Source organism: Topomyia yanbarensis, chromosome 2 (genome assembly GCF_030247195.1).
Source record: "Topomyia yanbarensis strain Yona2022 chromosome 2, ASM3024719v1, whole genome shotgun sequence".
Classification (NCBI taxonomy): Eukaryota; Metazoa; Arthropoda; class Insecta; order Diptera; family Culicidae; genus Topomyia; species Topomyia yanbarensis.
The window spans coordinates 56,804,414-56,821,088 of NC_080671.1; the positions used below are offsets into that span (position 1 = coordinate 56,804,414).

The 16,675-nt window shown below is 38.0% G+C and overlaps 1 protein-coding gene across 4 annotated transcripts in view; it reads right to left on the reverse strand.

The window, feature by feature from the left end:
* LOC131685610 (serine-rich adhesin for platelets) overlaps nt 1–16,675 on the reverse strand; it is a 331,716-nt gene that overhangs the window by 274,426 nt on the left and 40,615 nt on the right. For 2 of the 4 annotated variants that reach the window (XM_058969470.1, XM_058969468.1), the window contains exon 2: nt 6,789–6,940. The exons of the other annotated variants lie outside the window; for them this stretch is intronic. The gene's annotated coding sequence lies outside the window, so the exon portion shown is untranslated. The remainder of the gene's footprint in view (nt 1–6,788; nt 6,941–16,675) is intronic. 4 annotated transcript variants of the gene reach the window in all.

The window sequence follows — 16,675 nt, forward strand, 5'->3', positions numbered from 1 at the left end:
TGGCTGAAATACCATTTATTTTTTAGTGGGGGTCCGCCTTATTGAATCGGCCATTTTGAATTTCGAAAAACTAACTTCAGATTCGTAATTAGCGATGCCCAAAACATATAATTCCATGTAATTATTTCAAAATATTGACATTCTGCCACGAATCAATCATCAAAAGTGTTCTCAAAACTTTAAACGCGTTAAAGCTCAAACATGATTTTTCAAAAATACGTGCGGTTTAATTTAAAGACTTCATCTTTCGTTCTCTCGAAAAAAAAAATTCATTGGAAGAATGATCTATAAATTTCTGCAAATTCTTTTTATTTACTATTTTTAGTGGAGCCTTAAAGTGGAAAAAAGGCTAAAAATCGATCTCAAAGTTTCAGATCGCACCATTACGTCAAATTTGAGGATTTCTACCATTCTAGGTCATTCATTCAGTAAATTTAGTTTACTTTAAAGCCCTATTACTAGATTAGGCAGTACGCAATTCTGGAATTACACGCCCACCTAACCTCCATACATAGATGAATCTATGTACAGTAGGGTGTCCCAAAAAGACATCATGTTAAAAAAGTCATCGGGCTCACTTCTTAAATGAAATGTTAGGGCAAAAAGTAGAAAACACTTTATATAGTTGAGCCAAATACAGGGGCGTAATTTTGCAGAAGAAAGTGTACAGCTACGGCTAATGGGGTATGAGTTATTTAAGTTTTTGTTGGATAACCTTTGACATTTTCAGCAGTTCCATCAAAAATAATGCTGTTCCAAAAAGTAAATCAGTTCAAATGTGCTTTGACCACACATTGTTTTTTGGAAAATAGAAGAATGATGAAAAATGACGTTTTCTGTATGTCTCTAGTATGTCAGGACGAGATTTAATGAGCATCTGATGATTTTTTGTAACTTACATTATTTTTAACTTTGCTAATGACGCCAAGTCTCTAATTATTTTTTGAAGAGTTAATTCTCCATAATTACTTCTAGGAGGCATCTTCAACAAAATAATTGTGTCAAAAGATGCGCTGTATTCTGTTGTGAATTTTTTTCGAGAATATTTGCCCCAAATTTGACTATTTCGAAATTATTTGATCTAAACAGTAAATATCAGATTTTCAACACTAACCTCACTCTTCTGCTTTTTTGTCCACTTTAAAGTTCCTAACATGGAAGTAAGACCTTATTTACAAAATGTGAATACGCCAATCTATTCTGCCTTAAAATATACGCCATAACTTGCCATTAACTCGACATATTTGTTTAATTTTAGTGATTTTCAAACCCGCTAGGTGGCTATTCGTATACAAAATAATTTTTAAATAAATGGTCAAATGCTCATAAAAACCGATTCTGATGTAATAGAGACAAGCGAAAAACGCCATTTTTCATCATTTTCCTTCTATTTTCCGAAAGATAATATGCGGAATAAGCATACTTAAGTTGTTTTATTTTGTAGAACAGTGTTACTTTTGATGAATATCACAAAATGTCAAAAGGTTATTTAACAAAAACTTAAATAACTCATTCCCCATTAGCTGTAGCTATACACTTTCTTCTGCAAAATTAGGCCCCTGTATTCGGCTCAACTGTATAAAGTATTTTCTATACTTTTAAATTTTTATAGATACCCAGTTTTGAAGAAAAACTATTGAAAAACATAAAAAATTTCACTTTTTACTAAGTTTTAATGGCTCTGTCGCTCTTACAATTCAAAATTTGTGCAAACTAACTATCCAAACTTCTCCATTAGGACTTTTAGAAAATAAGTAAATGCTGAAAAAAATCTAAGATATTTGGCATTTCAAATTTTATCCAAAATCGGCCCATTTTTCAAAAAATCAAAATTCGCCACCAGTAGGCAGCATTTTAGCAAATTCACTCCGAAGAAGAAAGTGCTCCAAATACCCTAACCTTTCATTTAAGAAGTGAGCCCGCTGACTTTTTTAACATGATGTCATTTTGGGACACCCTAATGTACAAGAAGCTAAAACTACGTAACATTTGACAGAAAGCAGACATTGACATTCTGATAAATAATTGTTTGTGTTGCTGAAGCAAACAGACTCGAATGTTCTGAAGTGAAACTCTACTTAAAAGTTTTTTTGTTTAGTGTTATAGAAAGAAGTAAATCCATCGAAAAAGTATGCGCATTGAATATTTGCAATTTGAATTTTTATTTTGTGATTAAACATTGAATAGCACCGAAATGTTCGCCACAATTTTCAGTTTTCAAAAAGGTTACTGAAATCGGTTGTCGGCACCCAAACATGGTCGGTTTCCGGCACCTCATTTTTTGTGGCAAATGCTGAGTTCTCAATAATCTAATCAATATGAGTATATTTGGAACGGGCTTTACGAATAGATACCAGAGGTCTATCTTTGGAACCATTCTGAAAACCAAGAAGGCGACTTACGGTTTAGCGTTTTACATTTGCATGATGAAAGCCCACCTGGTCGTGTTTTCACAGCTAGGTAGCACTGTATGTACCAGATTGTCACGACCAGAAAATTCGGAGGGATAGCTGGGTTACCTTGTAGCACCCCTCCCCTTTTGGCTACGTGCCAGCGTAAACTTCTATCTGATTTGTGTAAAGCTTTGGTAAAAAATGAACTGCCTGAAACTCGCTCAGTTGCAATGAATGCGATCCGTCAGTGCAGTGCGTCATATTGTGGTTCTGATGAAGAATGAAGTTCATAATGCCTTTGGTGGTAGTTGAAATGAATAAATTTTCTTTTCCCTTTGAATCTTGATGATTTTTATTCATATTTTTTCATTTTTAGCAAGTTTTCTTAGGGTGCCGATAACCGACCACATTTTTCAAAATGTGAAAAAGTTATCATTTTACTGAATTGTTAATAATTTTTTTCATGTTGACAGAATAAATTAAATTCTTTCATTAGATATTAGCTAAGGCCTCTAGCTTTCCATTGCTATGATTATTCTCAAATATTGTTCAATTGGAGTAATGTTGTGAGCCAAAAAATTGCGATACCCTAACTTACATGTACAGCTACCACAATTCGTCATTCCAACGTTTATTACCTTTGCGATAATGTGGGTTTAATACCGCACTGCGCAATAGCATGGTCCATTACCAAATGGGCAATATAGGGCCCTATTCTGACAGTCACGTCACCTAGTGACTAGAGGGCAATTTTGTTCTAGTCACTAGGTGACGTGACTGTAAGAATAGGGGCCCATAATCTTACCCAAAACTAAAAGAAACTTACTCGTCAGATTTTGGGTGTATAGCGTTTGTTATTATTATTATTTAAAATATACTATTAGCTCATTTTCTACGTCTTCCCGAGTCGGTTGTAATAAGAGTGTCCGAAACGTCTATTGAATTTTATAATAAAAACTACTTATTTATTTATATATTTATTTATTTATTTATTTATTTATTTATTTATTTATTTATTTATTTATTTATTTATTTATTTATTTATTTATTTATTTGTCCATTCATTGCCTTTTTTATTTATTTACACTCTGTTGAAAGTCCGCTGCAAACTAATACCGGCGCCGTGTAACTCTATAGTTAGTCCGGCAAAGAGGTAATCGGAGAAATATACTATTGCGAAGGGCACGAGGGCGAACGTTCGTATTTATCACACTGAGAAGCTCGGGGCAGCCAATTCGATCGCGCAAAATATCCGAAATCGTCGTGGCACGGGATAGATCCCACCGCACTTGCAGTTTATCGATTCCAATAAGCTAAGCACGACTTTCATAACTTGGTAGCTGGTGAGAGTTGCTCCAAGGCAATCGACGAAGGACAAACCAAACAAATCTGCGCTGTACTGTCTAAATTCGATGGACACCATTAATGTAATGCGGGTTCTTAATAACAGAGCAAGTGTGCACTAAAGAGACTTCAAGCAGTAAATATCTGAATAGTTGTTAGATATTCTCATTATGAACCCTAAACACCGTGATGCTTTTGTAACAATACAGCTGATATGCTGCTTAAATGTCAATTGTTCATGGAGAAAAACTCCATTGTTCATGGAGAAAAACTCCGAAATGAAACGATTCGCGCTGTCAAGCGAGGATTCTGCTAGACAGTATTCGTGCAGTAAGTAATCGTGCATTTTTAGGATTTAAGGTCATTCGGTTGATTTCGCATCAATCCGCAAAGTTTACCAGTTGAAGTTGAAGAAAAGCTGCGTCGTCAATATTCCGGATTCTGTGGTAGTCAGCGAATGATAACCGCAGACCTCCTAAAGTTTGAAATACATGAGAAAAATTAAAGGACCTAGATGGCTACCTTGCGGAACACAATACGATTACTGAGATACGGTTGCATCCAACGATGTATAGTGGTGTACCAAAGCCAAGTCTATTGAACTTTGCCACAGCAATTACGTGATTAATTTTGTTGAAAGCAGCTGAAAGGTCTGTTACATAGATTGTGAACGACAGAAGATCCCTAGTAACGAATGAGGCTTTATGACGCTCTTGAAGTCTCTCTTAAAACTTAGATTGCACTTGTAGTATGCTATAAAACTTCAATTGTTGCTTAGGATTCGTAGATGTTGAACGTATCGACATAAATCCACGTTGAGTCTTGAAGATATAATGTTTTCTGTGGCAGAAAATGGGCTCCTACACAATCATTTCAAACAGCTTATGAACTGCACTTAGCGTTGTAATACCACGGTAGTTGTCAACTTCCTTTTTATCACCTTTTTGTGACTAAAACATGAAGAGGGATTTGCAGAGGTCGGGAAATACTTCGGTTGTTAGCTACAAATGGAACAGATGACAATCTCTTAGCAATTATAAAAATAATAGTAAACCATGCCTCCAATGCCCATCGTTGAATTTCTGAAAGTTATTTCTATTCCTAGTAGGGTTGCCATTACTTTTCAAAGAAAATCTGGAAATTAAAATAAAAATGTCTGGCAAAATCTGCCTCAAAGGCATCGAAATTTTGCATACATTTTAGTCTTCATAGAACATTAATCGATTTTTGTTTGGGAAAATATGACCCAGATTTCCAAAATTTGTGTGTAACAATCTCTATTATTTGAAAATTTGCTAGAATGAAATTTTTGTCTTTTTGATAGAAGCTTAAAACTCTAACTGTGCCTGATAAATCTGGCATAATGGCATTCCCTCTAGGGTTTAACGTAGAATTCAGAATATCTGGAAAAATCTGGTCCCTTCCCCTATTACTACTTATGTCCAAAGAACGTAAAATAACTTTTGATACCATCTCCCAATCGAAACGTTCAATAAAAGAAACAAGTACAAAGATTGTCTGGCATACTGCCCAGTTCCGTGAATACCCTCAATAAATAATCCATTACCATCCGATCTCATCGCAAGTACCCTCTCCCATTATAAAATCTAAAGGAAACAGTCTGAATTATGTTTTGCAAATCCTTGAAGAGGTTACAGCTCCCCGTGCCGGCTCGTTTCAAGCTCCTTGCGATGAAAAATATCCCAGTTACCCATAATTTAGCGCAAAGCTGCGAACCGATCCCTTGCGCGAACGCTCGCCTTCTTGTATGTAAATATTATCCAACAATTGCCAATATTTTGCTACCCGTCCATTAAATGCCGCTGCCAAGACGACCAGACCGGCCAACATCACCGAACAGCAGTGGCGTAAAGCGCGTCTTGACCCTGATATTACCGGGTATTTTATTCAACCGGAAGATAAACACGCAATGTGTCATGACTTATTCTGGCTTTCGCGTGCTCTCGTCGTAAAAAGTATAGGCACGAGCATACCTAGACTTAGCGCCAGGTTCATTACAACCCCTCTTCGTCCCCGGCCAAAACCGCCATGGTATGTACCGAGTACCGGACAACCTTTATGAACATGTCACGTACGGTGTAATTTACGAACGAGCACGGACCCTCTGCTGCACTGACCGTACGAATGAATGTAATAGTAAAATGTACTGCCGTTGTACACGTAACTGTCCCATGCTTATGGGGGAATCCAATGGACCATGGGACAATTATGCCGCATGTATAGCATCGAGCATGGCTGGGTGGTTGGCTGATTCGGCCGGTAGGCATTCTAGGCCCTGACTGGTGGAAGTGTCTTCCGCTCTCGTGCGCCAAAACAAGTCCAACAAGTTATTAATCAATCGTTCACTGCTTTCAGTACAGACACGGTCTGCCCAAAAATGGAGAAGCATTAGATCATTGCGAACCTGGAGAATTGAACATTATGTGCGGTTTTTTTGATTAGATATTTCCTATCTTGGTCGCAGTAATTTGGGTTCAATACTTGGCATTTGTTTGTCTAAATTGCGAGGATTGTAATTTTTTGATAAATTTCCAAGTGAAACCGCGTCTGAAATCCACATTTAATAGAAGTTTGACAAATACTTACCAATCAATATTTGTCGTTTGAAAGGTGACCGCTAACAAAAGTGTGACTGATCTATCTAGGAATTTATCAATGTTAAACCATGAATGAATAAAATATTTTGTCACGTACCTTACCGACAAAATGTACCCACAGTATGACAAACGTCATATGTATCCTAGACTGTCACCGTTACTAATGATTTCCGGAATCAGTTCTACTGTTATAGTATGATCAACTCTAGCCGATCATTTAACCTTTGAGAAGCCAAATTGGGCATGAGGGAGTGTGAATTTTGTGCGCAGATATAATCATGTCTCGCGTATAATATTTGCTTTTGGCGTTGTCACGGATGTCAAGATGAAATCAGCCTTCCCTCCTCTACTCTACACGATTCACACATGGCAAATCGAGTCGTAAATTTTCTCTTGGATGTATTCAACTGCAATCACTGCGGAATGATCTTACCGTTGATCCATATGTGCTATACGTGACCGGGTAGGTTCCAATAGACAGGGGGTACGTTGTGACGGGCAGAACGAATAACGGCTCAGGCTTCTACCGATCAACAATAGGATAGGTACCTACTATCAGCGATGCCACATGTTTTTGTGAAATGTCTGTAGAAGAATAATTAAAATGTCTGTAAAAGTCTGTAGAGAGTTGTGTAAATCCTATTTACACTAGGTTATTACTTTAAAAGTAGCTTAAAATTAGTAAACTATTGTGAACGAATCACTCGTATTCGAATCAAATTATTCTAGTATAATTTTGTTAAACACTGTTACTTTTTTACAAGTCTGTAGATGTCTGATTACGTCTGTAGGAGACCATCAAAAGTCTGTAAAATACAGATATGTCTGTAAATCTGGCATCCCTGCCTACTATACGAGATGCAACTAGCAAAACGTGATTGAACTTGGTCTCGAAATGTGTACGTGCCCTTGGTTTGGGAGGCGGTAACTTCCGTGGTAACTTGTACTTGTACTAGACCTCTGCGCGGTTAGCCGAATATGGATAGCAATAACAGTATATTCGTATTGTTAGGATTCGGCGAACAATCTTCTGCCTGCCATCTGACCATAAACGGTTGCAATGACAATGAATGAATCGACGAAGAATATTTCACTCGTCATGAGATCTCGATTATTTCGCTAACAAAGGCAATGCATGTGAATGAATGGAAATTACCCAATAAGAAAATCTTCCTGCTAAAAAAGACTTTCCCGTGAAAATGAGAGCATAATTGGTTTGAATCACAGGGAAATAACAAAGCGCAGACCCGTAAGTATGTGGATGCTTGGTGGAAAAAAAACACCTCGCCGTTGTTCACTAATTATCCGATTATCGGATCGCTTGTAATATGATTCAATTACAGACAGTCGAGCAAATGTTGCTGTTGCAACCATTAATCAAGCATGTTACTGGTAACGAGATACGAAGAAAAAATCGTGCAGATGCTCAATGTATAGCTAACCTGAGATGGATCACACACAAGTGATCTTACTTCTGGGAAGACAATGCAGTGTGCAATAGGGCATCCGACAAGGGAACCGTTGCATATATAAAAATAAATATTTCTTTTGTCATCTACGTGATAATGCTACAACTTCCCACATGCATTTGTTACTGAAAGAAAACTAATAGGTTAATCCAGGGTCAGTGGTGTACCCCCAAAGTATAGAGAAGAAAAAGAACTTATGATGATTAAAGAAGCAGGAATACATTTTTTTTAAACTTTTTTTCTTTTTGCCTTTTCCGATAACATTTTACGAATACCACTGGCGGCTCCAGGGAGGGGCACGAGGGGACACGTGACCTCTCCCTCCCCATTTAGCTAGGAGCTGTTTTGGTAATAAGGTGTTCACATTTCCCTCCTTCAATATGCTAATATTTTAAAAGCTACTTAAATCGTACTAGATGATTTTTATGCTGATTTAGACTCGAGATGTTCCAGGTTCGCTCCAATGTTTACAAAACCCATATAAAAATAAGAGTTTCGAGCGAACCTTTACCGGCTCTGATCAATAAAACAAAATCATTATTAGGGATTATCCATAAATGACGTAGCATTATATGGGGGAGGGGGAGTTTTGTATTTTATGATGATGTGTGGTGACAGGGGGGGTTGGGGGTCATGTGCATGCTACGTAGCTTTTTAAAGGGGAAAAACTAGCATCGTTTTTTATTTTTTCTTAAATTTTACGGTGACAAGGGGGGGGGGAGAGTTACCGTCAAGCTACGTAATTACCAGGGGGTACTTAGAGGTTTGTGACGAAATGCTACGATGGGGAAGAAGGGTGTTAAAAATCATTCAAAAATGCCACGTCATTTATGGACGGTCCCTTAGAAGTATATGCACAGGGCTTTCTGTGATATGTCATCTACTTACAGTACTGGCTTACGACGATCTTGGTCCGAGCTATAATATGGGCTTATAACTCAAGTGAGGTGAACTAGAAAATTATTGGTTCACTTTGTCACTTTCTCGTCACTCGAACATCCTTGAGAACATCTGGGTCTTTGAAAGCTCAAATTGATCAAATCTTTGTATTGCGATATCTATGTTCTCGTACTTGCACCTAGGTATCTTGGAAGTCAAAAACAGATGAATGGATGCGACAATATTTAACGTCAACCGCAACGTTGTAGCGTTGCGTTGCGTAAGCACAGTATACTTCGCAGATAGCAGACTTATGACTCTCATTTCCACCCAGACTACTTGAGGAGCATTGATTGGGAATAACAATTGATCCACTCCAAGCGAGAATTTCGCCTAAGAACGACCATTGCGGGTCACGACCATCTTTACCGTAACTTGGTATATGAGAAAGGAAGTGTTGATGTGGTACTTACTTTACCGAAGGCCCCGACTCAGTGACACTCCCATAAGTACCACGGATGATTTCGGAACCTACTACTGCCGCTGCACGCAAAAGTCTCCATTTTTTATGGAATTATCTATATACATCGTACAATCGTGCGTAAAACGGCCGATTGCGTCAAAGCACATGACGTGCTCCCCATCCCATTTATGTCACTATTTGTCATAGCTCTTCCCCCCAATAGCGTGGCAGAATTTATAAATGGTCGTTTATAGATATTGTCACAAGCATATTGAGATCCCGTAACTTAAAAATTTTCACCTCGATTGATTAAACGTTGCGAATGAAGACGCGAGAGAAAATATCAATGCTGTGTTCCTAAACGATATTAATATCATGCACGAATCAAACACACTCCGTCTCTAAATAGTACGTACTAATTCTTAGCTCAGTATAACTGGCTGACCATTAAATGGACTAAAAGTAAGCTATTAAATATGTCAATAAAACATTTGTTCCTCGTGCTGAAATGATTGCAGCAAATTGATAATTGGTTTGAATTGTTTTTGCGTATTGTCAATTATCAACCCTCATACTCATATCTAAAGTCCACTCAGAAATGGTCAGAGTCGTGTTAACTAATTCAAAGCAAGCAAGCGATATTGCTTGTTGCGAGTACTTTATGCGGGATTATTATGTGTATATTCCAGCTGTAAGGGTACAGATTGAAGGCGGCGTCAACGATGAGAGTTTGACATGCAAGGATCTGCTGCAGTACGGAGTTGGCTGTTTTATAGACCGCTTGCTTCAGCTGGTGAAAATACTTGATTGTATACGTTTTCATTCAGTATTAGTAGCGGGGGATGGGAACAAAACATACTCCCAATAAAATTCCTCTCGGGTGACCTTCGCTGAAACCGTCTTACCGAACTTCATCCTCTTCCACAAAGTCCGTTTTCCTGTCCGTCTGCTTGAACCGCGAGTGATGAATTACAATAAGTGTAAACATAGCCACTTACGGTGCGGCATGGGATTGCCTACATAATGATAACCAAGCAGTCCATATCATATCATTGCACAAACAATATTGTATTGTTGCCCCCGACAGCGGAGTGAAATGAGTTTGCCAAATGAAACAAAAGTGCCCGTGCTACGGGATAACATGATTTCGATCAACTTTAATAAAAAATGTGTTAGACCCACAGTTCAGAAAGTGGAGCAATTAGTTAAAGTTAAAATGGAGCTTAATCTCGCTGAAGTTACGTACATTCAGCTACATCACGTCGAAAACTGTGTTTTGATCACGTTTAGAAGTTTAGCACAGGCAAAAAACTTAATTGAAAAGAACAACATGCAACACGAGGTCGAGTTTAATAACACCAGAATCAAGATCCTGGTGCATATGGAAAACGACATGGTGGACGTGCGTATCCATGATTTGGCCCCGCACACTAAGAAAGATTACATCAAACAAATTATGTCGCAATATGGAGAAGTAGAATCTATTACGAATGACAGCTGCAGAAATTTTTTCACCGGCATTCCCAACGGCGCTCGTATTGTGAGGATGCGAGTGACTAAACATGACTATCGAACGCAAATCACCGAGGGACGGCGTAACCTATAAGCAAACAACGCTAATCACATATCCCGGGCAGACCCCAACATGCGAATTCTGTAACCATACAGCCCACTACGCAAAAACATGCGCCAAAGCAACTAGCCAAAACTCATCTACTATAGCCAACTCTAATATTCAGCCACCGACACCTTCAGATAAACCAAAAATAACGATCAAATTAACCAATAATGCAGGTACAACCACCACGACAACCGCTCCCAAACCAACAACTAGCATCGCCAATAAAGAAGCAAATACCGATGAAGACGGATTTACAACAGCGACCCGTAAGAACAAGAAACAAATAAGAACCTCTGATCATGAACAGCAAGAAAGCAGTACCTATAATGACATGGACTGAATGACCCCCAAGCGGCTTCACCGCCAAGGAAAAGGATCTCAACACGCAGCAGCAAACTGCGTCAACAAGATCTGGAAGACCGACATTCTTAGCATTTTATTTTTTTATATTTACTTATTGTAAAAAATTAAGAGACCCACGGCTCAGTTGTGCTAATGCATTGAGCCGTTTCAAATAAATCTTTAGATTAAAAAAAACAACATACAACACAGCGTCAAAAAAGACATAACGTTAAAACCAAGGTCCTCACTATATAGAAGACGATAACATTGAGGTGCGCCCACACGACTTAGCGCCGTGCATTTGACCAGAACACATTAAATGATTTATGTCAAAATACGGAGAAGTAAAATCCGTTACAAACGATACTCGAGAGAGAAAAAAATCAGTGGCATTCCAAACGGAACTCATGTTGTTAAAATACGGTTAGAAAATAACGCTATACACTTACCCTGGTTCTAACGTGCCACTTTTTCAAAAGCACCATTTCGATCGGTCAATTGTTTTTCCACCAACTATTTAGCATATTTTGAATCGTATCATCTAATAAATCGACTAATATTCTTCTTTGAAACAGTTTTATATGGATAAACAGGTGGTAAAGCTGAACACAAGATTTCCTACGCATACTACTAAGCGTTCAATTCGTACACATGCTCAAAAATGTTTCCTGAACCTTAAGCTTTCGAAGACAGCCTACAAACGTAAAGCTTAAAAATTTTTCGTTCTACTTTCAACCAATTTCGGCTCGGGCAATCGATTTCATCGACCCAATTTCGGTAATGTCGTTAGCAAATCTTGGCAAACATGCAAATTGCATATCTCGGGTATCAAAATCGTTCAACCATAATAATTGGTTAGCTTAGCTGCTTTTGATATCTTTCTGAGCAATTTTCTTCTTTCGGTCGGTTTCGGTTGCTGCATGACAGAATAACCACAGCCACGGTTTTGCATCAAGGTTAGGTGATCTATGCAAAAATCTGTATTTCGTTTTTTTTTCCTTTCCATTTATCTTCAACGGTTAGGTTCCAGTAGCAACATAATTTCTACCTCGAACCAATGCAGTTTTAAGCGTAGATCGCGGCTTTCACGATTTTCACCTTCCCACTTTGGGACCGACTGACATGGGACAAGTAGAGCGTATCGATTGGAAACTACCTTGAACCAGCCGACAGCGACTATATTGTGGTGGCCAGAACATACCGAGCGCTTGCTTGCAGCTTGCGGGTATGATTTTGCATATCTTTCACTCTCACGCCCTGACCTGAAAAAAATGGTATTCAGTTACGGCAGCCACCACTCGATCCGATGTGATTTTGAAAGTAATAACTTTATGCACGGCTGGCCAATTCCAATGGTACATTGTCCTAGTCGGTCGCCATAATCCGAACAGGACAACGTGGTACGTCTGTGCCGTGGATTAATTCATTTGCGAGAAATTCTACACAACAATGAACGCTCGCACATAGAAAGGTAATAGGCTTGTGTTTTGATCATTGATTTTTATCCAATAACATAATTCATACATTTGGATACATTTTGTAATGCAACATTTTCAACCAAAATGAAATCCATAGAACTAGCACGGAAAAATGGTTGGTCGATCTATTCTGGCCCAACCATAAAGGATTCTCATGTCAATAGGACTTTTGCATCAGGAAAAAAAATCGCAAAGGGTTTTTAGTGCTGAACACGTATATTGCCTATCTTCTCATCCCGTTCACTTCCTAGAGAAGAGAACATACATCCAAATTTATCACCTGACAGCTGTTTGCAAACAACCATTCTATTACAGCTCTTTCAAACATTTGCTGATGAGACATCACCAAATGCAAAATAGATGTACGAAACAATCACCTGCTCCAGCTAGGACTATAACTCAACATCAGTAAATGCAACACTTAGGACCTCCTGTTGCTGCTGCAGATGTTTGGAGCACACCCAATTCAAGTTATACGTCCTACTCACGTTAAATTTGCGGTGCAAATGGTAGTGGAGACAAATTTGGAAAGACAAGTTAATTCTGCCAAATTAAACAAAACAGGCCAATCAACTCCACGGTACCAGTGCGATCTGACGGGCATCGTATGAAAATGTTACCTCTCATTAGCAACGAATTTAGGAAGCATTGCGTTTGCAAGTCTTGAAACTGTTTCATTAATTTACATTGTTGATTCTGCTCACTGATTTCTGATCAAGTATTTAAAGTGATTCCTAAGGACAACATGCTGCGTGGCTCAAAAAGCGAACTTACATTTTTGGTAACGCCAGTTTTTCTTTCGAACGTGTTTTCGATTCCGTTCAGTGTAAATTCTGCTGAACGATGCAGTGTGCTTCTCAGATCGACAATTCATCCCGACGATCAGGACTCAATCAGGCACGATGAATGTAAATTGTATGGTTCGAGCGGCTAATAAAAGCCGAAGGGTTAATTAGCGACTTTTGGACATAATGGTTAAGGTGACTTATTTTAGTGAAAAAAATAATGATTAATAATTATCACTTAATTGAAATCCGCTTTTCATATTGAGCAATTTTACGCAGATTCGGTAAGTGGTCCGACCACTACCGAATAAACTATTTAAAATGTGCTCGCGGGAACGTAGCCAGAGGGGCGGGAAATGCTAGATGGCTTTAGAATTTTTTAGAAAAAAATATAAAATTTTCAAAATCAAAAACTGTAATTAATAAACAAGTATGAAAGTTAACAGAAAAATTTCAACTTATTTTAACAAATTTTTGTCTAGACGAATTTCGCGCTAAATCGTATTCAGAGTTGGCAGCACCCTCTCAGATTTCAATGAAACTTTCTGTACATGAGAACTTTGTCACAAAAAGCCACTTTGCATACTTTGTTTTTCCAAAAATGATCTAGACTGTCTTTTGAAACTTTTTTACCAATTAAATTCAAACGGATTTAGTCTAAAAATGACAAATCCTACAAGAATATGTTGTAGGAGAGATTCACACAAAATTAGTCAAATTTTTGAATAAAAATATTGAAAAAAAAATCTTCATCGACTCCTACACTGAAAAAGATCGATTTTAAAAATTTAAAATCGATTTACAAAAAAACTCCATCTTTGATTTGGATGAAATTTTGTTCCAAGATAGGTAATTATGTTCCCTACCTACCGTCAAAAATTCAGGTTGGGCACTTTTAAGGAAAAAAAGTTATATGAATAAAAAATTTCCTTGTCCAAACTGAATTAATTTTCCAGCGTATTTTTATCAAAAACTACACCAATGAAAGTCATGATCATCTCAAAATCCAATTTTTGAACGGCTAGTCGCCTGATACATGCAAAAAGTATCAGTAACGAATTTGGTATATATTCATAACAAACTTGAATGAGGGCAAAGATAATCCATTTAGCATCATCAAATCATATATGCGAGATTTAACTAAATACCACTTGGCCATGTACGAAGAAGTATCTTGTCTATGTACCCGCCTGGGAAGTAGAGATTTATGGTGTATGGGCCTTAATTGCGAAGTATGGGGTTCGCTCCTTCAAGAACCCTATGTTTCGGCCGGTGAAAATTCTGGTTCGCACTCCTATAAATTTTCGAAAGAGAAAAAATCAGGGGGAAGGGTGCTGTTATAAAACCGAAGTAAGTGGTTCCTGGTCTCGGCAATCTTAGAAACTCGCAGGAATGTCTACATGGTACATCAAAGTGTCCCTATGTTTCAGTCCCTACATTTTCCCCCAGGTTTTACACAATGCATTTGCTCTACGATTAAAGGTCAGACGAAACGAGTACTCGACACGAACAACCGTGAACAGTCTGCTACTTTGTGGTGGGCAGAGATTGCTTAGAATTATACGCGAAAGGGACTTTTGAACGCCGGATCGCCCGAATTTCTCCCAATATACGCGATGCTACAAATGCAAATGAAAAACTTGATGAAAGGTGAAAAACGCGATTATTGGCACCGGTCCGTCAACGGATTATCGGACAGATCATCAGAGAAACAATTCGATTCATCCTGTGATTGGAATACACGGAACGTTCGTCATATGGTAATGTATGGTAATTCCGGGTAATGAGAAGGCGGACACTTGGATTAGAATAATAATGAGAACGTGAACATTTAGGCATTAGAAGGTGATATTTATGAATGATCGGGTAGCTTCAACGAGTTTTTAAATATTTCTTCTCACAGGACACTCGAAATTTGGCAAATTTCGTGGAGCGATGGCACCTTTAGGAATCCCAAAGGTATCAAAAAACCTTGGTCCAAGAGAATGGATGAGGGTCATGACTACATTCGGGTGATATCTCGGGTCATGTACAATCATTATACGTAGATGGCTCATCTCCGGTGTACTCGTTGTGGCGGTTATCGCGATATTAAACACGTGGTCCGGTCGTGCGCTAAGTATTCTAGTACCAGATCTCAGTTAAACGAATCCCTTCGGCCTCGTTCCAGTCCAGTCTATACCAAATTCGTTACTGATACTTTTTGCATGTATCAGGCAACTAGCAGCTGGGAAATTGGATTCTGAGATAATTATGACCTTCATTAGTTCAGTTTTTGATAAAAAAAAATACACTAAAAAAATCAGTTTGAACAAGGAAAAGTTTTTTTCCTTGGAACAAAATTTCATCCAAATCAAAGATGGGGTTTTTTGTAAATCGACTTTAAATTTTTTAAAGCAATTTTTTTCAGTGTAGGAATCGATAAAACAATTTTCCAATATTTTTATTCAAAAATTCGACTAATTTTGTAAAAATCACTCCTACAACATTTTTTGTAGGATTTGTCATTTTTAGACTATAGCCATTTGAAAAAAAATTTAAAAAAGTTTGACCCTTTTTAAAAGACAGTCTAGATCATTTTTGGAAAAACAAAGTGGCTTTTTGCGACATGCAAAGTGGCTTTTTGCGACAAAGTTCTTGTACAGAAAGTTTCGATAAAATCTGAGAGGGTGCTGCCAACATTTGTTCGAGTTGGCGCGAAATTCGTCTCTACTAGATATGCTCGAAAACATTAATAACAATAACTGGATGTGAAAATGTTGTAGATAGACTTTACAATAAAACTCTACAAGTTTACTATTGGTTGCCACGATCCTAATCAACAGATATAATACTCATTCAGATGTACAAAAAAGCTAAATGATATGCGGTTCTAATGAAGAAAGAGTATGCGGTTTTCATCCTAGCAAGAATCAAACACACATGCTTTCGTATTGTCCTTTCTTTCGGTTAGATACCGATCGCATTAAGGTTAATCAATCACCTAAGTGTGTATCCATATTTACTTCCATTTACAGTCCTCACACTTGTTGCTGCAATCAGTGGCAACATTTTAGTCGCTTTATATGGTTATGTACAATCCGGGCAGGCGTGATATGCGGTGAAACATTAGAGATACATCAAAAAGTAATCTGTCTGTTTCCAACTAAAGCCAGCGATGCACGTATCCTGAACACATTAAAACATGCCCGTTCTGTAATCATTCTGCACATTACGAGAAACTTTGCACAGGAGCGGTTTAGGGCATCCAATGCGATACACAGTCAATATTACCATCATCTGA